Genomic DNA, 26165 nt, shown 5'->3' on the forward strand with positions numbered 1-26165 from the left:
ACCATTGCACATTTCATGAACCAATTGGTCTTTGGGTCGACTTGATGGAGTTATTATTATTGTGGATGGTATAAAGTGTGGTTTGCAAATCATTTAAGGACATAGAAGTTAGGAGATTGAAGACAGTTTTGAGATTGAGCGAAGATGTAGATCCGACGAGATTCGGATCCGATAGGACTGAGGTCGGAAGGCTAAGGTCCGAATTAGGGTAGAACCGACAGACTGTTCCCAAAAGCCGATATGATATTTGGATGATCTACATATCTTGTAATTGTGTTGTAAGAGTTATTTGTATCCTAGACTCCGATCCAACATGTGGCATGTGTAATTCTTCAAACTTTTATAATATTTAGTCAAACTATTTACCGGTTATGTGTTTTGTTAAGTTATCGGTTGTTCTTTCTATTGTTTCTGGCATCTTGTTACCGGTTATCAGTATATCTTGCATTGTTTATGTGTTAGGCTGCAAGGTTGGGTTGTTCTTCATTGGATCTCCCTGCCTTGACTACATAAGAAATCATGCAGCATCGAAACATCACTAATCTTAGACCTACTCCTATCATTCTATATTTAGTTGATAGTTCTACTTTGACACTAGATGGTATTATATAATATCTTGTTGTTACATTGGACTCTTGGGAGTACCCTGCTAATTTCATGGTCTTGTCTCCCAAAGCCACTTTGGGTGGATACCCCATCATCTTGGGAAGACCTTGGTTAGCCACAGTAGATGCCTATATAGGATGTAGATCAGAGGATATGACTATCTCCAATGGGGATAGCAGTAAGAAACTTATCACATATCCTCTAGCTCAACCTCATGGGAACTTATATCAAACTATTTGGCCAGATTTAGGAGATGAACAAGAAGAAATGAACTCCTTATAAAAACTAATGATGATTGATAGGAGTCCCAATATGAAACTTGAAGATGATTAAGAGGTACTATCCCAAGTCTTGCATAATAATTATGAGAGATGGAAGTTGTTTAGCATGTCCAACATGTCCTTTACAAAAACTATTACCAACATTTGATGCACCTACATTCCTCATAATATTACATTTGTTGCGTACATTGTTACCACATGAAGTGAAGATGTCATGGATTAATGTAGCTTCTATGATTTTTCATTGACTAATCAACTATAAATTTCACTAGGAAAATGTTTAAACATAAATAATAAGCTTACTCCAGAACATCAGATCTCTCTAGTAGAACTATTATAGACACATAAGCATGCATTTGCATGAGATTCTCATGACATGAAGGGGTTGGATCCAAAAAAATTCACCCATAGGATCTATATCAAAGAGGATAGTAAACCAGTTAGACAATCACAACAAAGAGTTAAATCTTGCAGTAAGAGAAATAGTCAAAGGATAATTGCAAAAATTATTAGATGTGGGATTTATTTATCTCATCTTTGATAGTGAATGGTTATCTACATATTCATTGTTCCTAAGAAGGGCATAAAATGGAGGGTCTATGCTGATTATAGGGAACTGAATGCAACAAGTAAGAAATATCACTTTCCCCTTCCATTAATGGATCAGGTGTTAGATTCTCTAGCAGGAAAGCAATTCTCGTCATTCCTAGATGGTTTTAGTGGATAAAATTAGATACATATCATACTAGAGGATCAGGAGAAAACTAAATTTACTTTCCCATGAAGAAATTATAAATATGCAGTGCTTTCATTTGGATTATGCAATGCACCAACCTTTTATAGAGCAATAATCAACCTCTTTTTAGATATCTCTCATAATTGCATGGAGGTCTATATGGATGATTTTACTACTTATGTAAATACCTTTGAGGAAGCATTGAATAAATTTAAAAAGGTGTCCTAAAGATGTGAGGACTACAATCTATCTTTGAACAGTGAGAAATGATTCATGGTGATGCAAAAGGGAGTAGTCCTTGACCACTATATCTCTCATAAAGGCATTCAACTGAACCCTGCCAAGATTGAAGTAGTCATCAATCTCCCTACCCCTACTAAGAAAAAGGATGTGAGAAGTTTCTTAGGGAATCTTGGTTACTATAGATGGTTCATTCAAGATTTTAGTAAGATAGTTGGGCTCATGTATGGTCTTCTAACAAAGGATGTTGAGTTCCAATGGACATCATCATCCAATAAGTCATTCAAAGACTTTAAAACTACTTTGACTCAAGTACCCATCTTTAAGGGACCCCAATCAACTCTTCCATTTCATATCCACATAGATGCTTCAAATCATGTTGTAGGAACTATCTTAGGTTAGAAAGAAGGATCTTTTGAGAATGCAATCTATTTTGTCAGCAAGAACTTGTAAGAAGCATAGTTAAATTATATTGTGACAGAAAAAGAGATGTTAGCTGTCATTTATTCCTTTAATAAATTTATACATTATATCATATGATATCAAATATTCATTCACATTGATCATGCCTCTATTAGATACTTAATGAACAAGCCTAATGTCATGGGAAGAATTGATAGATGGTGACTGATCATGCGATAATTTGGCATTACCATCATTGATAAACCAGACAGTTAAAATGATGTAGCAAAATTTTTGTCAAGATTGATAAAACACAATTAAGAACCCACAATTGATGATTCATTTCCTAATGAGAACCCATTTTTTATTAGTGTTAAAACACAATGGAATGCAAATATAGCTAATTATTTGGTTGCAGGCAAAGTTCCTCCACACTATTCATCAAAGGAAAGGAGATAATTGATAGAAAAAAGTTTTCCATACTCTCGGATTTCAGGATTTCTATTCTACACAAGACTAGATGATGTTATGAGGAGATGTGTTAGAGAGGATGAAACATTTGATATTCTACATGCTTGTCATGATGAGCCATGTGTGGGTCATTTTGCTACTAAAAGAACAACAATAAAGATTTTAAACATAGGTTATTATTCACCTAACCTCCATAAGGATGCAATGAGATATACAAGGAAGTGTGATAGCTGTCAAAGAATGGGCCGACCAACTAGAGCATATGAAATATGCTTGCATCCCCAAGTTGTTCTCACCCCATTTGAAAAATAGGGCATGGACTTTATCAATCCCATTGACCCACCATCTAAGGGAAAATCATATATCCTTGTTTGTATTGATTACCTTGCAAAATGGGTTGAAGTTAAAGAAATGAAGCATGCAAGGGGAAAAAAAGTTGTTGAGTTTATATATGATGAGATATTTACTAGATATGGGGTTCCTAGGGAGATAGTAATGGATCAGGGTGCTCAATTCACATCCATTCTAATTATAGCATTGGTTAATGAGTACAACATAAGGAAAAATAAGTCCACCCCATGTCATTCTTAGGCCAATGGTCAAGCAGAAGTGACCAATAGAGAATTTGAGTCTATTTTGATAAAGACTATGGTGATTCACAAAAAGGATTAGGCAGCTCGGTTACCTAAAGCAGTGTGGGATAACATAACCACTAGGAAAACAACAACTAGATTCATACCATTTGAGCTAGTATATGGGAAAACAACAATCATGCCCATTGAATTTGAACATAAAACTCTCAAAACTACATTAGAGCTAGGGATGATTTTAATTGAAGCCTAATCAGACCGTGTTATGCACCTCAATACCCTTGATAAAATGAGAAAATTATCCCTCCAACATACAAAATTAATAAAACAACAGAAAATGAAATTGCATAAAAAATGCATTAAAGACAACCAATTTAAACCAAGTAATTGGGATTTGTTGTATGATTCTAGGTTCAAGGATAACATGTGCAAGTTTAAAACTAGGTGGACAGGTCCCTATGAAATTGGAGATGTATTTCCAAATGGTGTTGTGAAATTGATTACTCTGGATCTAGTGAGGTTTAAGTTATTGGTCAACGGCCATTGTTTGCATTTATACCACAAGCCAACTAGTAAACAAGAGTTCCTACAACAATTTGAGGAGTAACAAGATGTAAATTATACTGTAGCTGAAGATGGTGGGCCCCCGGGTTCACCATGTTCTTTATAAGATAAGTTAACTCTTCCATAATAAAGTTTTCACATATAGGTGGAGACCATTCTTTCCATCCTCCATGCCACATCATACTCCATCTCATCTGGCCTTCCTTTTCTCTCATTATCACTTATGTCTCATTCACTCAAGGCTCTATGCTACTACAAGTCACATCGCACGTGGATATCCTCTTTTTCAACATGTGCCATTTGAATTACAATAAATTTTTAGGCAGTGTGAAATCTTGGTATCTCATAATTACTTAGAATAATTATTCTGTCATTTCACTATTAATATATTATACAGAATTCTAAACTAACTTAACCTTAATCTTCCCACATGTGTGGACACTTTCTCACTCCTAAGCTGGGCGAAAGAGTTGCTAGATGTCAACTCGTGTTTTATTAAACCCCTATCTTGATAAAAACAAATTATTTGTATTTGAAATGAATTTTTAAGCATGTTTGCATGCACGCCAAACCTATTAATTTAATCAATCCCATTCCTAATGTATTGTCATGTGACCATTACTTCTCTTAATGACAAACACCCATTATAATTGCTAATTGTGTCAATTGGCATGTCAATTAATTACAAGGAATATGAAGGTGTGTGGGAGAAAAAGCGAGACTAGGTTATCATGCCCTAATCCTACCTTTTGACACACATTACGGAATACGAAAGAGCCTAGAGGTATCACACAATTTGCTACTTCTTTTTGTGAAAGAGAGAGCCATGGGCTACCTATTAGGATTTCTATTCCTTTGTTGTAATTGAAAGATAAGATTATGCAAGTTCAATTCCTAACCCTAAAATGCAAGTATGAGCTAACAACAATATTGCAGAATTGAACTTAAACAATGGAAAGCTGTAAACACAAGGATAAAACAAGAATGCAAATGTGTACCTGGAGTCAAAATTTGACTGAAAATGTTCAGGACAGGGGTGCGGGCGCCACTATCCTGATTCTGTCCCGGAACTGCACCTGAAACTGCTGTTTTGCACTCTGGAAAACTGTCTGAAAATGTTGTCTGTCAGGAGGACCAGGGCACCCAGCGCCTCTATCCCAGGGACCAAGGTACCCAACACCCCTATCCTGGTAGGACCAAGGCACCCCATGCCCCTGTCCTGGTCTTTGGCTCTGCAATTTAGTGTGGGGTGCTGTCTCGACCTGCTTTTCCCGGATCTGCAACCTGCGGCGTCGTCCAAGTCCCGAAACCTGCACTTGTATCTGAAAAGGTGTTTGGGCAGCTATATAGGGTTTTTCCTTAGTCAAACCCCCACTTCGGTGATTTCCACCTCCACAAATAGCCAAGTTGTATTGTAAAAGTAATGTGTGTGCAGACCTTGTGTGTGTGCAAGATCTAAAATGCAAGCAAGCAAACTAGAGCAACCTAGAAAGTAAACCCTAATTGCTTGTAAATGATAATGTAAATGCTCTAAATCAAGATGCAAAGTGATCTAAAGCATGAATAAATGATATATTGAAGCTTATGCAAAGACATCAAAACAACATGAAATCATACCCAACCCCCAAGGGAGAGGTACAAGCCAATCTTCAATCGGTAATCTCCTATTGTTCTTCAATGTCTTCCAAGCCCTAAATGGATGAATGAAATTGATAAATGCTTGATAGAGGGATGTTGAATGTTGTTGAAGTCTTCAAAGATCTGCTCTTTCTCTAGATATCAGGTTCCTGAAAACAAAATTCCGGGATCCTTTCAAATGAAGAAAGAGAGCTCTTATGTATGAAACCCTAGGTCATAATTTTGTCTTTTGGCTGACCTAGAGATTGAATCTCCTACCAATTTCTTGGGGTTAAGCTTTATTTTATGATTGGATCGTGCTCCTAAAATTTCAAGAAAAATGTTCAGGACCGTGTGCACTCTGGGCGCCATGGTCCCGGCAACTTTTCACCAAATTTTCAGAGCCATCAGATATGATGATTTTAGAGAGAATCCCGAAGTTACAGGTGATTTTGAGATGTTTTGACCCCCGAAATCAAGCCCCCAAGTTCAAAATAGGACTTAATTAGGGTTTTTGATTAGATGATGTATTGGAGGAATAAAATGAAAAGGACACGCTTTAACGAAAGGGCCCAACTTTATGATGTGGAGAATGATGAAATAGGACCTTAGACCTAATTAATTCGATTAATTAAGTGCTAAAGGAGAAATGCAATGCAAAATGTAAAATGCACCAAGGCAGGTGCTAAACTAGGTGTGAAATTGTACCACCCTAGCAAGTGCGTACAATTTATGACGCTACATTTAGCCCCCACTTTAGCGGTCATATGAGTACTACGTGCATATGCAAGCTAAAGTACAGAAAGTAAACATCATTTGAAAAAGGATATATCCATAAGTTGTCGGACGAAGCCCCCAGCGGTATCTGCAGTACACAGTTAGGAACCGCACCCTACAAAACACACGTTAGATCACAAAATCACCTAATGCTTACTAAGGAAATTGATGAAATTTGTGAGTAGATATATGCCCCCCCCCTGTTTTGACTTGCTTATTAGGGAGGTGAAACAGGGTAGCATGTTTACTTACGACAAATTGTGTAAGAGAGTATTGATGAGGGATGTTCACTAAAAAAGGCTTCATTAGAGCACTTTTTGGAACATCCCGAGAGTAGGGGAATGAAAATACGATTCCTATGCAATGAATGGTTTGAAAATCGCATCTCCCAAACTCAAGTTATGATGAAATGAGTGATAGAGGAAAATTAGGGTTTTGAAAGTAAAGGTAAAGGAATGAAAGTATATACCTTGAAAGTGACATTTGCATTTGTCACTTTGTTGATTTCTGAATATTGTCTATTGGACCGGAGCCCACATAGCCATCATCATGCCTTCACAACGACTGGAGCATCCCATGAGGATTGAGATCCTGCGACAGGCCGTGATCGACGACGAGCCACTGGACGAGGTGAGTTGACTGAACATTGACTTTTGATTTTTTGCATTTGACTTTCTGTGATCGTTTGTGGGCCTTGGAATCTGACCGTGGGTCCCACATAGGGTGCCATGGTCCCTGTGGGGCGCCATGGTCCCCTCAGGGCACCATGGTCCCTGACAGGGTGCCATGGTCCCAATTAGGACTTGGCAAGAGATACCAGGGTTAGCATACGATGTTCGACAGTTTGCATGAATGATTTTGATGATTGAGTACTAATTATAGTTATGTTTTTGTGTTGCAGGGTCTCCCATATATGAGAGAGCATATGGCAGGGCAGATTCTTCGCAGTTTGCGAGATCAGATTCCCCAGCTGACTCAGGTAGAGAGAGACACATTGTCAATCGTGGGTTTATGGTCTATGATTCTTATGTCGGCCATTCGATTTCATCCCGCGATGCTGATGGCACTCATGGAGCGATGGGATCCTGACACATGCACGTTCCAGCTTCCAGTAGGGGAGATGACGGTGACACTTGAGGATGTGTACCGCATTCTTTGCCTATCGATCAGAGGAGCTACCATGACATATGCGACCGATTGGTCAGTAGAGGATCATCAGAGGGAGCAGGTATATTGCATAGGGAGAGTCATGCTAAGTGAGATGAGAGGTCGTATCATGGTCAGCTGGCTCTTACATCCTACAGGAGAGGTGCCCCTCATGAGACATCTTATGATAGCCATCATTGCACTGGCTGTCTGCCCTAATGGGCGAGGTACACACATGCATGGGGGTCTCACATGGTGCATCAGGGCCATGGAGAGACATAGGAGAGTATACACCTGGGGTCAGAGTATGCTTGCACATCTCTATCATGACCTCGAGGAGTATGTTTTCGAATAGGGTTGCAGCTTGATGACATGCACACTTCTGCAGGTGTGGATATTTGAGCACTTTACATGCACCAGGCCTGTCGGCTATCCGATGAGTGCAGCTAGCGAGCGACCTAGGGTATTTGCTTATCCACTTACTAGCGAGTGGAGATTTGGAGGTCTACTGTATTGGAGAGTGACATTTGACAGATTGACAGCTGAGGTGACCATGTGGAGACCATATCTGCGGATGCACAGATGGGATGGGATGGAGAGATAGTTAGCATGCTTACAGAGGAACCGCCTTCTGAGAGGGCGATATCCACACATCATAGTCCCATTCTACTTTGACCGAGTATGAAGGCAGTTTGGGCTAGAGCAGTGTGTTCTAGCCGATGTGCCCATCTACACTCGACACTCACAAGTCCTTCCCAGACCCAGAGCAGTAGCGAGGCCTATGATAGATGATATTGAGATCACAGATATAGAGGGGTCCGACCAGGATGTGGTCACTGATTATGCTATAGATCCCGGGGCATAGCGCAGGTATCTCTCATGGTTTCTAAGTTCATACCCAGGGCCTATCTTTCGACCAGATCACCCGACAGGCCATCCAGGCCCATGGAGACATGGAGACCGAGATGAGGATCAGGGATCCAGGTCGGAGGAGGGAGAGGGTCATGAGGAGGCAGGAGATCCTGATCCACCCACAGGGGATCAGCCTAGTGTCGAGGAGGAGGATGATGATGACACAGATAGAGATGAGGAGAACGAGAATGCAGGTGAGGATGCAGACGAGGATGAGGATGAGGATGAGGATAGAGATGATGAGGAGGGGTTAGATGCCGCGCCCCACCATTTAGGAGATGATACCATAGCCCTGGATCCTCCTCTTATTCCCCAAAAGGGAGAACATGAGGTGATACGAAGACCTGTTTCTAGTGCGGGCCAACCTACACCCATCGTGCACAAATTATTCGAGCGTGGGGAGCCCAGTAGTTCCCAGTCATAGATGCTACCATATCACGATCCCTACTGGTGTGAGGGAGATCCAGGTATAGTAGGTTTATATTGATTGATTGATGTTTTGATGATATAAAATGGTACTAATACATGATCTGTTCTACTGCTATAGCTAATGTGCAGGAGTGGCGTTCTCTAATCTAGCAAGCAGTGGTAGATATCTCCACGACGGCGCAGATCCCTAGTTCCTCACAGGTTGCTTATAGACCTCAAGGGAACGCGGGTCGGCATGATGATTTGTTTTCTCCATTCTGAGTATAGGTAGAGATATGGAGGGAGAGAGAGCGAGCTCTATCAGAGGACCTTCAGCAGGCACAGCGTGATCTAGCAGTAGCTCAGGCTGAGGCTACCTCGTATCACGTGATCCTTATGGATAGGGATCGTAGGAGTTCCTCTTGGAGCCATTCACGATCTATATCATGGTATACCCCTATGGGTCCACCTGCATGGCCAGATCAGGAGGGAGCTTCTAGTCATCACTCTCTAGCCACCAGCCCTAGGGATAGGAGATGATCTTATGATGTAGGGTAGGTCACATTTTGGATGTGTAGTGACCTACCTTTGTATATTGATCCACACACATATATATATATACATGCTTCTTTGTCTCAAATATGTTATCTTTAATGTCTAAAAACAATGGGTATTTTGATTAAAGTTAATACATTTGGTAGATGTACATGTATGTTCTGAATTTAATTTCCATGTGATTGATTTCTCAATGCTCCATGATTAAATTGATACATGTGTGACTTAATTAAAATATTTAATCAAGTACTACATTGATGATAGGGAAGAAAAATATGTGTTAAGCCTAAGAATCATATAACTAATGTGATTTAATTTGAATTTAAACACAACATGACACGATTCAACTTAACACGTAAAGATATTGTATAATATGCCAACATAATGAAAAATGTAAATCTTTTGCAATTTACATAAAATGAATTCAAGACAAACCATAAAGTAAAGAAACACGCTTGTCAGGAACGAAGCAATATAGATTAAACAAAACATCATTTAATTCCATTTGCTCTAACAAAGATATGCTAACATATTATCCAATTTTGAAGAAGTAAGAAAGGAAATAGATGAATGATAAGGAATGAGGAATTAAGCATAGTATCTACGCAAGTGCATAGCATTTATAGGGTCTTTAAGAGATGTACCGTCTACACCCGCTATTTTGTAAGCACCTGATCCATAATCTTCAATAACAATGTATGGTCCAAGCCAATTAGGACTAAATTTTCCCTTTTCTTCAGGTAAGGCATTCACATTGCGCTGATTCTCATAGAGCACTAAGTCACCCACTGAGAAGGAACGTTGAATAACCTTATCATTATAGCTTCATTGTAAAGTTTTGTGATACGCTTGAATATGCTCAAGAGAATTTATACGTTGTTCATCAAGCATCTCAAGCTATTGAAGTCTTTGTTCTCTATAAGCGTCATCATCTACTATACCTCTAAGAGAAATTCTAAGTGACGGAATCTCCAATTCTAAAGGCATAATAGCATCAGCACCATAAACAAGATTATAAGGTGTAGTTCCGGTAGCAATTCGTACGCTCATTCGGTAGGCCCAAAGAGCATAAATTAGCTGAGTACTCCAATCCTTACCATGCTTATTCACAATTTTATGAAGAATTTGTTCAATTATCTTATTGGATGATTCAGCTTGACCATTTGATTGAGGATAGTATGGTGTAGAAAATCGATGTTTGATATGATACTTCTCAAGGAATTTCTTCACGTCCTTGTTCTTAAATGATGTCCCATTATCAGAGATTATAGTGGAAGGTATCCCAAATCGAGAAATAATGTTTTCTAGAAGAAATCGACAAATCACTTCAGTAGTAGTAGAGCGAAGGGGAACGGCTTCTACCCACTTTGTAAAGTAATCTGTTGCGATTATAATGAAAGTATGTCCTTGAGATGAAGGAGGGGAGATTTTACCAATAAGATCCAGCCCCCATGCAGAGAAAGGCCAAGAAGCTACATGAGAACGAAGTTCTTGGGCAGGAGCATGAATCAAATTATTGTGTTGTTGACATTGATGACATTTCTTAACAAATGAAAAAGAATCCTGCTGCATAGTTTGCCAATAATATCCCATGCGAAGCAATCTTTGAACCAAGGATTTGCCTCCAAAATGCCCCCCACAGGCACCTAAATGGGCCTCTTCAAGGGCAATAGGGATTTCCGATTTGTTAAGACAACAAAGGAGAAGACCGTTATAACCCCTTCGGTAAAGAACATTAGAAAGAATGATATATCTAGCGGACAGCTTGCGAACTCTAGCCCTAGTGTTCCTATTAGCGGAATCAGGAAAGGTACCATCAATCAAGTATCTTATGATATGTGAATACCATTCATCTGGGTCTATAAAGTCACAACATGTCACTAAGCTAGAATCATCTACAATAGCTGGAGAAATAAGGTTGTGAATAACAAATTTAAGATCAACCATAGGGTCCTCTAAAGATATCAAAGAAGCCACACATGCCATTTTGTCCGCATGTCGATTATCTTTTCGAGGAATAGGTTCCATGGTGTAAGAATCAAATTTTTGTAACAAAGAGATAGCAAGGTCTTTATATTGTGATAATTTGTCTTGTTTTGCTTGATATAGTCCTGTTACTTGTCTTATAATCAATTGAGAATCTCCAAAAATATGTATGTGTTTAATATTCAAAGCTAAGGCTACCTTTATTCTAGCTATAAGAGCCTCATACTCAGCGATGTTATTGGTACATAGGAAATTGAGACGATAAGATAAGGGAATAGACTTCTTTGTAGGAGAAATCAGAACAACACCTGCCCCCGATCCTGTACGACACTTAGAGCCATCAAAGTATAACTCCCAAGTTTCATCTTTCTCTGTACAAAGGATGAAGTCATTAGGAAAAGACTCAGGGTTAGGGAAGGAGAAAGGTGAAGGGGCCTCAGCTAGGTGATCGGTCAATGCTTTCCCTTTAATTGCTCTTTGTGAAATAAATTTAAGGTCAAATTCAGTTAACATCATAACCCACTTAGCTAGGCATCCTGATAAATCAGTTTTAGAGAAAAGATGCTTCAAAGGATCAAACTTTACCATGACATGGACTTCTGAATTTAAGAGATAATGTCTCAATTTCTGAGTCGCAAATACCAAGGCCAAGCATTGTCTTTCTATCGTAGAATATCGGGTCTCATAATCGAGTAAGGTATGACTTATATAATAAACTGGACACTCCTTACCATCTTTATCATGTTGTGCTAATAATGCTACAAGAGCATGAGAGGAAGCAGCTGTATAAAGTAGGAAGGGTTGAGAAGGTTCGATCGGTCGAAGGATAGGAGGATTAGCCAGATTCACTTTTAAATCTTCAAATGCTTGCTGACAATCTTCATTCCATTGAAAAGTGATACTCTTTTTGAGAAGCTGAGTAAAAGGAAAAGTACAATCCGCAAGTTGAGATACAAACCTACGAATAGCTTGAATCTTTCCTTGTAAGCTTTTGAGTTGAGACACATTTCTAGGAGGTGGCATGTTGACAATAGCATCTATTTTCTTATTATCCACTATCCACACCAAAAACACATTTTCGGGGATTCAAGCGCACATGATAATTACAAATTCTTTCAAAGATTTGACGAAGGATTTTAATATGATCTATGCAGAGAATAGATTTGGCCAAAATATCATCAACATAATCCTCTAAAATCTTATGCATATAATCATGAAAGATAAGGGTCATCGCTCGTTGATAAGTTGCACCGGCATTTTTAAGTCCAAAAGGCATCATTATCCAACAAAACGTACCCCAAGGAGTGGTGAAAGCAGTTTTGAACTGATCTTGAGGGTTAATGTAAATTTGATTGTATCCTGAAAAACCATCCATGAAGGATAACAAGGCATGTCCTACCGTAGAATCAACTATCATGTCAATGTTTGGAAGAGGGAAATCATCTTTTAAAGAAGCCTTATTTAAATCTCAAAAATTGGTACACATTCTTATTTTATTATCTGGTTTAGCTACAGCGACAATATTTGAAATCCACGGGGAATAATCAATAGGGCGGATAAATCCAGCCTCCAATAACTTTTCAATCTCAGCCTTAACAAGCAGAGCCACCTTAGGATTCATTTTTCGAATCTTTTGTTTCACGGGCTTAGCATCAGGAACTAAGACAATATTATGGGTAACAATCTTAGGATCTATACCAGGCATGTCAGAGTATGTCCAAGCAAAGATCTCAGGGAATTCATGCAATAAATCTTCATATTGTTTTTGTTCCTCTTCATCCAAACATTTTCCAATTTTAATAACTTTTTCTTAATTGCAAGGATCCATCTTAACATCAGTGGTGTCACTTATGAGAAGATTGCTTTATTGAGGAGTATCCTTTAACTGAGGGAATTCTTTCACAATCTCATCATTATCAATCTCTTTTCCAAAATAGGCTTCAGTGTTCAAACAATAAGGGAGTCCCCTATTGTGATGATAACGAGGAAGAGTATCATATGCTCCTAAAAACTCAGCTAAAGCATCATCGGTAGGAAAAACATCCAAGGCACAAGCACACGAAGGATCCTCATCAATGTACTCAGGGTGTTGCATTGATAGAGATGTAGAAATAGCATTAACACTAATACATGGTCTCTTAGAAGCTTTAGTGCGCTTGCAGGGATTATAGCCAAGTCCAAAGGCATAATTGTGAAGATTATTCTCTAGAGGAACTTTTATCCCTTGTTCGTGAGCGCCACAACCATTTCCATGATACCCATGCTTAGCAAAAATGCGAAAACCATGACCATAACGATCAGCCATTTCAGAAAGAGAAGGCAGTTTTTCATAAGACAAAGAGTCAAACTCTTCAGAATTAGAGGTGTGAGGAGAAGAAGTTTGAGAAGTGGCCACAAAATTATTGCTCATAGGCTCAGGTAATGTTGATTGATTTTTAGCTTCTTCCTTCTTTTCAACTTTAAGCTCTCTAGAAGGAACCTTATATTCACCTACAAAGGTGGGATTAAAATCAAGGGATCCCCAATCATCGTCTGCGAGAACCTTCTCAGGATCAAAATCCTTCTTATGTGTAGTTTCAAGTCGAGAAGAGTCTTCTTCAGGAGCTCCAGACTCATCCAAAGAATTTTGATCATCAGAGAGCGAGGATTCATCGATAGGTATCTTGTTTAAAGAGTCATCACTAGACGAGGATGGCTTAAAAGAACCCCCTTTGGAAGTAGATGTTTGTAAACAAGCTTGGAAATTAGTATCACCTATCAAGGTATATGTCTTATTGTTATAGATAAATTTAACTTGTCTGTGCAATGTAGAGGGGACAGCTTGCATACTGTGAATCCAAGGTCTCCCTAATAACAAGTTGTATGTTAGATTTCCCGACATAACATGGATAGGAGTAGGCAAAGTAACAAGCCCCACTGTGATGGGTAAGGTGATAGTACCTAATGAAGTTTTAGCCACATTATCAAAGCCTCGAATAGGATGAGAGTCCGGCTCAATTAGGGATGTATCCACATTCATCTTATGCAAAAGATTAATGCTACACACATTAAGACCAGAGCCATTATCTACTAGTGTTTGTCTTATAGCAGTGTCTTTCATGATAACCACAATCATCAAGGGATCATATTGATGTTGAATTTCACTAGTAGGCAACTCATCTTGGGTAAACACAATTTGAGCTTTAGGATTCATCACAGAGTTAACCAAAGATGCTATATTACTAGATGTATTCGGTGGAGGAACATTCAAATCTTTCAAGGCATCTTGTAACATTCTATGATGAGCGGAAGAAGTTTGAATCAAATCCCAAAGGGATATCTTAGCAGGGGTAACTTTAAGTTGTTCTATGAGATCATATTCCTTACTAAGAACTTGTGAAATACATGGAGCTTGCGAAAGAATTGGTTGAGGATTCAGAAGAGAAACTGGAATAACAGGAGGAGGACTAGGCTGCTTATTATTTCTGGTATGATAAGTATGGGCAACCGCATGATAACTCTCTCTAGTTATTTGCTTGGCATAACTATAAGGACTTATAGGTTTTCTTCCTTGCACAGTGATGATTGGTTTATTCGGAGTACAAAAGGAATCATGATCATACCCTCCTTGGACAGTAAGGAGAGGTGATATAGGAACTTGAAAGGTGGGAGAAGGATAAGCACCTTGGACTTCAAAGAGAGGTTTTTTATGCTCATTCAAGTTTATCATGTTAACCAATTTAGAAGTCTTGTTCTTCTTTAAAGATTTTGATAAAGCCACAAAGTCATCAAGAGCATCATCCAACAAAGTATGATCATAGCTATCAAAAGGTTTATCTTTTGGTTCAAAAGGAGATATCTCTTCATAGAGGGGATTGTTGAAAACAACCATGTTACTAGATTTAGTGGAAGAGTTGATAGGAATGTACCCTTGAGAGGAATCATTCAACTTATCTTTCTCATCACAACGAAATGGCATAGTAACAAGGTTTATGAGTTTTTGGTAAAATGAAGGTTTGGCATCTTTAGGATTCAAAAACTCATCTAAAGCTTCATCTAATTCATCTTGGCTATACTCATAATAATCATCATAAGCATGAACATTTTGCAAATAAAAGTCTGACATTTTGAAATGAAAGTTGCATGAAATTTAAACACACAATGCAAGGAAACACACTCTTTTTTTTTTTCTTTTTAATGAAAATGAAATGAAAACACACTAAATCTAGATCTAGATCTAACAAATGCAATGCAAGAGGAAGCAATGATAGTTTCACGTCGGGTTCACCAAAATGTGTGGGAGAAAAAGTGAGACTAGGTTATCATGCCCTAATCCTACCTTTTGACACACATTACGGAATACGAAAGAGCCTAGAGGTATCACACAATTGGCTACTTCTTTTTGTGAAAGAGAGAGCCATGGGCTACCTATTAGGATTTCTATTCCTTTGTTGTAATTGAAAGATAAGATTATGCAAGTTCAATTCCTAACCCTAAAATGCAAGTATGAGCTAACAACAATATTGTAGAATTGAACTTAAACAATGGAAAGCTGTAAACACAAGGATAAAACAAGAATGCAGATGCATACCCGGAGTCAAAATTTGACTGAAAATGTTCGAGACGGGGGCGCAGGCGCCACTGTCCTGATTCTGTCCCTGAACTGCACCTGAAACTGCTGTTTTGCACTCTAGAAAACTATCTGAAAATGTTGTTTGTCAGGAGGACTAGGGCGCCCCACGCCCCTGTCCTGGTCTTTGGCTCTGCAATTTAGTGTGGGGTGTTGTCTTGACCTACTTTTCCCGGATCTGCAACCTGCGACGTCGTCCGAGTCCCAAAACCTGCACTTGTATCTGAAAAAGGTGTTTGGGCGGCTATATAGGGTTTTGCCTTAGTCAAACCCCCGCTTCGGTGATTTCCACCTCCACGAATAGCCAAGTTGTATTGTAAAAGTAATGTGTGTGCAGACCTTGTGTGTGTGCAAGATCTAAAATGCAAGCAAGCAAACTAGAGCAACCTAGAAAGTAAAACCTAATTGCTTGTAAATGATAATGTAAATGCTCTAAATCAAGATGCAGAGTGATCTAAAGCATGAATAAATGATATATTGAAGCTTATGCAAAGACATGAAAACAACATGAAATCATACCCAACCCCCAAGGGAGAGGTACAAGCCAATCTTCAGTCGGTAATCTCCTATTGTTCTTCAATGTCTTCCAAGCCCTAAATGGATGAATGAAATTGATAAATGATTGATAGAGGGATGTTGAATGTTGTTGAAGTCTTCAAAGATCTGCTCTTTCGTTGCATATCAGGTTCCTGAAAACAAAATTCTGGGATCCTTTCAAATGAAGAAAGAGAGCTCTTATGTATGAAACCCTAGGTCGTAATTTCATCTTTTGGCTGACCTAGAGATTGAATCTCCTGCCAATTTCTTGGGGTTAAGCTTTATTTTATGATTGGATCGTGCTCCTAAAATTTTGGGAAAAATGTCTGGGACCGTGTGCACTCCGGGCGCCATGGTCCCGGCAACTTTTCACCAAATTTTCAGGGCCGTCAGATATGATGATTTTAGAGAGAATCCCGAAGTTACAGGTGATTTCAAGATGTTTTGACCCCCGAAATCAAGCCCCCAAGTTCAAAATAGGACTTAATTAGGGTTTTTTATTAGACGATGTATTGGAGGAATAAATTGAAAAGGACACACTTTAACAAAAGGGCCCAACTTTATGATGTGGAGAATGATGAAATAGGACCTTAGACCTAATTAATTCAATTAATTAAGTGCTAAAGGAGAAATGCAATGCAAAATGTAAAATGCACCAAGGCGGGTGCTAAACTAGGTGTGAAATTGTACCACCCTAGCAAGTGCGTACAATTTACGATGCTACAGAAGGTTGCAATTCAAAATTAAAAAGCATATTGTAAGTTGCAAAGTGGAAAAAGAGGGTTTGCTAGTATCTAGGGTGTAGTAGAAAGTGAGTCGTGAAAGCCAGAGGAAGGGACTGAGTTGTGAAAATGGATGGTATTCCTGTCCAACATGAGCCTATTGATCATATGCTTATTTTGAATAATTCATTATGTGAGCTAGTATTTCACAATTATGGATGGCTTGACTATTTTCTTAGGCTGCAAGATTTCAATGAGGACATTGCTCTGGAATTCACTGGGACACTAAGAAATGATGAAGCTATAGTAAAGGGGTTAAAAATTGCAGTCACTAAGGAGAGAATTGCAGAGGTAATAAGTTTTCCTATAGTAGGAGAAAATTATCCTAAAGGTTATGATGCAAGGTCAGGAAGGGTCGATTTTATAGTACCTGATGATCCTCCTTTGTGTGTAAGCAGTTAGGGGACAAACATATTTGTAATACCCTAAAAATGGTCATCTAAACCATGAGCCCCTAATCTCAACCACATCACCAAGGTCCTAACCAAAGGCAATTAAATTAATCTTGAGCACAAAATTAATTTCTTAAATCACCAATGTCACATGGCAAATTAATCACTCTGAATTAATTAAATATTTATTTAATTAATTGATCATTTCAAAAAAATCATTTTTAAACAATTATCCTATTTATTTTATTGAATATCCTAGCATATTTAATTAAATAAATCAATTTACCATTAAATCATCAAAAAAAGGAAATTAATTGGAAAAATCAAATTAAAATTTGAGAAAAGAAATCAAATGGAGATAATCTTGAAAATCAAATTAAAAATTGAAGAAAAATCTCAAAGAAAGCAATTAAAACAATTAAATATCAAAATGGAATGAAATAGAGAATAAATCAGTTTTTTCTCATTTTATCTTAATTTTAGTTCAATTTCCTTTAAAACTAAGAAAAGCAGTCAATCACATCAATTCACCTGGATTGTTCTTCCTCTTGGAAAATCTTGACTGCTCATCATCATTCGATCTTAGCCATTGGTTTCTTTATGAATTTTCTATAAATTTAGGCTCTCATCTCTCATTCAAGGATCCTAGAGAATATATTGTTATCATGTTGTTTTTGCTCTAGGTTCATTAAGATTTGTGCATTTAGATATTACATATTAGTTATTGCATATTTATTAAATCATCTAGCTTAATATTGCTTAAATCATGTTAGATTAATCATGCATATCTAGCTTAAATCTTGCATTCATTTAGCTCAATTTCATACTCATATAGATTAAATCCTCCATTTAGGTGTCATCTAGTCACTGGTATTGCATATGGAAATCTGAGAGCAAGACTAAACTCGCATCTACTAGAAGGAAATAGGTCGCTTTGTGATGTTTTATTATTCATTGTTGATTGATTTACTAACCATGCATCTAATGACTTATTGAAGTGTTGTGTATTCCAGATACAGATACAGGTCCACTTTTGACACACACATTTTTGGCACCCACCGTGGGGCTCAAAATTTAATCCTTCGGCCTCAAAATCACTTCTTTATCTTTCAGGTCTTGTTCGTACAACCTCTGCTAAATATCGTACGAGTATAAGGCCTTCTTCGTACAACATTTTGTGAAGACCTATGTTTTATCATGTGGATCAAAAAAGGAACTTGTACGAGTTTCTACTTTGATAGTTTAACTCTGTATTTTGTCGTTCGGTCATGTGAGAATACTCATGCGAAAAGGTATACTCTATCCTATGAATTTTTCTTTTATCGTTTCAAAAACAATATACTTTTCAGGGTTTTTTCATAAATTGAATTTAGATTTTGCTAATGTTGACGCTAACCCTGGTCTATCTTCTGTTTGCCTAAGATTTTAATAGCCTAACCAGTTTCTTGTAGAATGCTTGTCAGAGAATTTATCAATCAAACATATGCTTGTCAAAGAAAAAAAAACAACATGACTACTGATGCGTTGTTTTTGTAGGTTGCCTAAAGAAAATCGACTAAACATTGTGTATTCTTTAAATTCATTTTTTTTAGGCACTTAAATTGCTATCTAGTTAAAGAACAAATCTGTCTTTTATGTTTTCAGAAAAATCAGAGAGGTAGGAGAGTATGCTCTTGTCTTTTACCGACAATCAGAAATCTAGACCCTCAAAGCTTTTTCTAAATTTTGAGATTTGTATACCTTTAGCGAGCCTGTCACAGTGAGAAAAAGTAATCACCTTGTGAGAATGACCCAAGTGAGTACTGTTGGACCTGAGCATTCCAACTCACTATAATAAATAGGCCTTTGGTGATTAAAGTCTCAGAGAATAGGATTATTTGAGTTTTCTCTTTGAGATCTCTCATATTGAGCATTTTGTAGGGCCTCATAGTCTCAATCATGTTTACGTGACTACAACTTGTTTTGGTACCATGTCGGGCTATAGGCCTCAATCATGCTTGTGTGACTCTAAGGGGTAATTTCAAAAGGAATTCCTGACTAAGAACTATAAGATAGAAGCTACCCAATTCACCTCCAAAAGGGGGATCATCTTTGTGCAAGAGAGATAGTAACTCTCCCAAGACACTTGCCATATCATGCCCCCATTAGTGTTTGGAGTCGGCTAATATGGCATTGAGAATCCATTGCATGAGACTCAGCAGCCATATTCTGATTAGCTATTGGGTGTGTACCTAAGTCAGCAAGCAAAGGTTTTCTTCTCTAAGCCAACTTTCGTAGGGTTAGCGTGTTGTGTTTGGAATTATTATACATATCTTGCATGTTTTTTGTGTTTTCATCACTAAAACTAAAACAAAAATATGGAAACTGGAGAAAACAAATCAACAACTCAATGATTAAATTTGTCTGTGTCCAAAACTGGTCTCTGTCAGTCATTGAAACATCAGTCTGTGTCCAAAAATTGGTCTTTGTCAGTCATTAAAAAACTTTGTCTGTTATAATTTCATTTTTGTCCAGTCCTCTATCGTACAAGTCCGCTAAATTTTTGTCCTACTACATACCTCTTTTTGTATGAGTCTTCAATGATCTTAAAAGTTTGTCGTTTGCCTCTGTTAAACCTATCGTATGAATCTGAAAAACTGTCATCTGGTCTCTTACACTCTGTCATACAAATATACATCACATTCAACATATTATCATCTGGAGTCTGTCCAACTGTCATATGAAATTAGGCAGCAACTCATACGAAAAACTATCTTTATCATCTGTAAATTGCTAAACTGTCATCTGGGTCTGCAAATTTTGTCATACGAATTCCTGATCTTGTCAGTCAAAATAGTCAAAATTGCTGAAATCAGTCTACAACAAGCATAAAACTGGTTATCATAATTCTGAGCATAAAATAATCTCGATAGTGTACCCTTGCCATTGCGTTGCATGATTTTGTCGATCATCTTCCAGCTAGTTCAATCAACATATTATCAAACCTAAGTTAACTTAGATAACGTCTTACACAGGATAGATCATTCTTGAAACTAGACTAGATCTTAGTTACTTCTCTCAATCACTATGTTAAACGAACAAATAGCTTCAATTTGTTCTTGACTTCTGCATCACATCTAGTTATTGGTCCTATCGATTGTAAATGCCTACTCAAACCAAAAGTTCTTGCAAGAAATTTGACAAAGGTAAAGGAGTATCCTTTTCATCAAAAGACAATCCATTCTTTGTAGAAGAACTCGTCCCAAATAAACCTTCATCGTCACAAATACTAATTTTGATCAGCCCCTATCTCCCACCATGTTTGGAGAAAGGCAAGAAAGACAAACTACTAAACATGATACTTATGACAACCTTAGTACCCATGCTACTGACAGTGATTCCTCATCAAGCAATTCTGAAGCCTCTGTACCTACGAAAATTGTTATAAATAAATGTCTTAATGATAAACATTTTTGAAAGATTATGAAGATCATCATGTCTAGAGAAAAGGAAGAGCATTTTCTAGAGCTAGCAAAGCAAGGTTCTAAACTTCCTATTGATTATGACATTGAAACCCTAATCACTAAACAGGAAGAGACACCTTTAGTGTTGGTAAACAAACAATTACAAGCATTACAGATAGAAATCACAAAACTGAAAAACAAGGATAACTCATCAAAGCAATATTCTCTGGACACAATATGCCCATTTCCATTTGACAAAAACCTTTACATTCCCCCATTTCCTTCAAGAGTGTAGATTCTTAAGTTTGACAAATATGATGGAAATGCAGATCCTCAGGACAATGTCAGAGAATTTTTTGCTTTATGTATAGAATTCATGCATGAACAAACATACCTCATGCGCCTCTTCCTAAGAAGCTTAGAAGGACAAGCTATGGAATGGTTTTCAAGCCTACCTATGGGAATCAAAATTTTTGAGGAATTAATCGAATTGTTTCTACAATAATACTCCTATAACATTCATCATCCAGTCACTATGATTGAGCTTTGCAACACTAAATAGAAAACATGAGAACCTTTTCTCACTTTTCTTCAATGTTGGAGAAAAATATTCTCTAGATATTTGCGGCCTATTCCAGATTCTGAGAAGATGGATATCTTCATCGATAACTTGATCCCTAAATTGAAATACAATATCCAAATGCAAGTGTACCCTTCATTCAACAAAATGGTAGATAGTGCCCTCAGAATGGAAGATGTGCTCATAAAGAAAGAGATATATCACTTTGGAAAGAAACATCACAAGGTTCTAGTTCTAAAGAAAATAACAAATATTGGAAATACGACAAAGATAACAATAGAAACATTGTTAATAACGGAGTGGTAGACACTATTAAAGAAAAATCAAAATCCACAATATTTAACCTAGTTATCGGCACACAAGCACTCAAAGCGGCTGAAACTGCAGCAGAAAATCCTCCAAAAAAAATAAAAGAATGGTTTAAAGAGAAACCTTGGCTTTCAAAGCCTAAACGCGATTTCACTCCTCTAGATGAATCATATGAATTAGCTTTTAAAACTTTACTCGAAAATGATCTAATAACATTACTAGACAATTCTAGACCATATGATCCAGAAGTTAAACCCAATTGGTGGAGAGAAAGAGAATACTATGAATACCATCAAAACAAGGGTCATACAACAAACAACTACATGAAGCTCAGACATGAAATTCAAGACCTCATCGACACTGGCAAGATTGTTGTTGGAAATCACACGACTAATGTTGATCACAAAGCTTTTAAAGATCCCTTACCTGTTTATGAACAAGGTGACTCCTCAAAATCCAAGGGAGGTGCCAAAGTCATTTACATGTACACTAATAATAACAATGTGATCAACATGATTGAATCTTCCCAACTTGAATATTGCAATGTGATCATAACCAAAGATAAACAAAATCAAGCACAAACTGCAAATGTTGTGACCCGCACTCAAAAGAAGGTTACTCTCCAAGGAGCCAGTTCCTCAACTTCTGCTCAAACAACATCAAACCTACCAACTTCTTCAAATAGACAAACAGATAGAATCATAGCTAAATCTAAGCAGCTGGCTTCAAAATCCTCTCTTGGTTATAGCATCGTCGAACAATTGAAAAGAACTAATGCTCAAATCTCCATTTTTGAACTAATTAAGATCTCTTCTACTCATAAAGAGATCCTAAACAAAGCTTTACCCATTACTAATGTCCCTAAAGATTTAGATGTAGACTAGTTTCAATCTATGGTGGGTCACCTGACTTTGCCTCATTACCTCACTTTCTCTGAAGAAGATGATAACTCACTGAATCACCCACATAACCAGACATTACACATCGAAGTTATGATCCATAAACACCGAGTTAAATGTGTTTTGATAGATGGAGGCATTGGGTTGAATATTTGTACCTACAATCTACTGAAACAACTGGGATTTTATGAAAATGTCATTGATTCAACAAAGAAAATAACGATCAAAGCTTATGATGAAGAAGAAAGAACCTCTAAAGGTCTGGTACTATTACCAATTAGGGTAGGACCTGTGGAAAGAGATGTTATCTTTTAGGTGCTCAACCTTCCTCTTTCATACAACATCTTACTAGGCAGGCCATGGATTCACTAAATAAAAGAAGTACCGTCTACATATTATCAGTGCTTGAAATTTCCTTATAACAAAGTTGGATTCAGTATTCCTAGTGATACAAGCTATACATGTAATGCATTAATGCAGAGTACTGATGCTTTTGTACCTCATAATAGAGAAGCCTCTATAGATGAAAGTTAAAAAACTTTGCTGAAAGATTTAGAAAAGAAATTGAAACTCACAATTACTAGCATGGATGGATACAAAATAGAACCTGTACTTTCACTAATGTCTCTTCCTCCATCGCCAACATAGTTGGGAAAACCATCAGAGTTATGAAGCCACAAACTTCAACTCCAAATGTCATTTATGATGGTCTATTTATACAATCCTCTACTTCCCTTGCAAATGAAATAGAAGAGGATGTTGTTCTCAAATGGCTTTTTAAAGAAGATAGTACAAACAAAGAAATACGACATTGTGAAATTTCCCTGACACAATATGGTCCAGGATATAAGACGATTCAACGCATGGGATATTTAGGTACCAGTCCTCTAGGAAAGCATCAAGAAGGTATTGTTGAACATATTCAGATACAAACTAAGTCTACAAATGATAAAGCTGGACTCAGATACAATCTAAAAAATTGATCAGATCATACACATACTTCTCACCATCAACCTAAGTGGAGGAAAAAGATACTACCTTCAACATCATAGGAAATCAATACTCAACAAACTCAGGAAGAGTATGAAAATGAACAAGAAGAATTGGCAATCAAGAGAGAAGAAGCAACTGGTATTCAAGTTCCAATTGTATAATCAATAACACTACAAGGAGTAGAAATCCTAGAAGACATGAGGGAAGAAATCGAAGGAATCCAAGAGTTGTTTTGCACCACTGAACAATTCGGTCATATATACAGGTAGACAACAAGTAGATGATTCAAAAAATAACTTGAATAAGTATGAATGGGGTCTAGATCATCTCTCAGATACACCTACTATAGAAATTCTCGAAGAATCTACTGATATCATAGATGAAGCACAAGAGGAAATCCGCTTAATTTTGCAAAAGGAAATAGAGGAAATTAGACAAAAAAGATAAGAAGACTATGAACAACAGGTGAAAGAAGGAAGAGCACAAGCAAATCCCCCCTCTAAAAAGATAGAACAAATCAGATATGGAACTACAAAAGAAGAATTAGAAGCTACAGAAGCAAGACCGGTCATTAGTCTAGAGGAAGCTGAATGGAAAAGATGACGTTGGACTAATAGAACCATCAAGGTTATGTCAACAGGTATGTCAAATACAAGTGATCAATGAACCAAATCATGAAGGAACTTGTAGTATCAAAGATGTAGGTATTGGTACTATACATACTTTTACTAAATCACTTGAAGAAGAGTTAGAAACTTCATCTTATGACTGATAACTCTAACATAAGCTCTATTTATGACAACAACTATTCGACATCATATTATGACTACTCTGTCATGAATGTTGAGACTTTGCCTCCCGACCCTGTTACTGTCACACCACGATATTTAGTCAAGTCTGGAGTAGGGGACAATGCTAGGAGTAGGTCGGTTGGGTTAGGTCCACTAAATATTAACATGCACTTTGATAATCGTGTTATAACTCTTCCTCGTCTTGAGACACCTATGAAAGGTAATTTTTTGGAACTCGACTTGTCGATCTGAAGTTATGATGATAATGTTGTGGACTCCCTTGAACCTATTCAAAATTTATCCTTGATACATCCTGAACTGATTGACTATACTCTTTACAACCAACCTTTGAATATACCTACCTTCACCAATGACTACACATTAGCTTGCTATCTTAATGTAGCTGAACCAATGAACTCTTCCACTAGTGAGCAAAGTGAGAACATGATTGAGACAAACATCAATTATCTCAATTGTAAAAATCAAAAAAAGAAAAATAAAAGTTCTGATGGTGAAAACCACACTGTGGTGGTGTTAGAACAAAGAAAAGTAAAAATCAAGGACATACCTAAGGGTGAAAACCTCTCTGAGGCACCTGAGGGTGAGATACTTGGTATTCTACCAAGTCACTTTCAAGAAAGGTCTTTAATATTGATTGAACCAACTCAACCAGTAAATATTGGAAGTCAAGAGATACCACATATAATTCAGTTAGCTCAATCACTATCAGCAGAAGAGTTAACAGATTTCAGCAACCTCTTTTCAAAAAAGAAGATCAGCTTTGCATGGACATACTCTGATATGCCAGGCCTAGATCCCAATCTCATCATGCATCATATCTCTATTACAACAAGAGTTAAACTAGTCAAGCAAAAACTCCATAAGATGCATCCTCATGTGGCACTTCTAGTCAAGATTGAGCTAGAAAAATTTCTAAAGGTTGGATTTATTGGAGCAATAGACTATGCAGAATGGATATCAAACATAGTACCTATATCAAAGGCAGACAAATCTATTAGTGTTTTCATAGACTTCAAGGATCTCAACAAAGCATGTCCGAAAGATGATTTTCCATTGCCCAACATTGATATGAGATGTATGTTGGCATATGCACACTCCAATGAGACATTGTATGTGATTGAAGGTTTTGTCATTGATGGAAACCTAGCAATCCTATGGCACCGACAAAGACATTATACTGGCATCAGTAGATCACACTCTACACCAACACTCAAGACACTGGCACCGGCACAGAAGAAAGGAAGTATACTGGCACAGAGGCCGACAGAATTTTGTTTTATTATATTTTGTTTATTATTGAAAAACTTTGTAAACCGACTTGGCAAATTGTAAAATGACTCTTATATATAAAAGAGATCATTGTAGACATAAAAAAAAAGGAGACATAAGTATAAGGAAAATATTAGGTAGACCTATTGTGCGAAATATAGGTTAAGGGGTATATGTAAAAAATAGAGCAGGAATCGGTACTGAATCTGGCATTGAAGATGCTATTGTAAAGTAGTACAAGTTATTGGA

The sequence above is a fragment of the Cryptomeria japonica genome, chromosome 3 (genome assembly GCF_030272615.1).
Source record: "Cryptomeria japonica chromosome 3, Sugi_1.0, whole genome shotgun sequence".
NCBI lineage: Eukaryota > Viridiplantae > Streptophyta > Pinopsida > Cupressales > Cupressaceae > Cryptomeria > Cryptomeria japonica.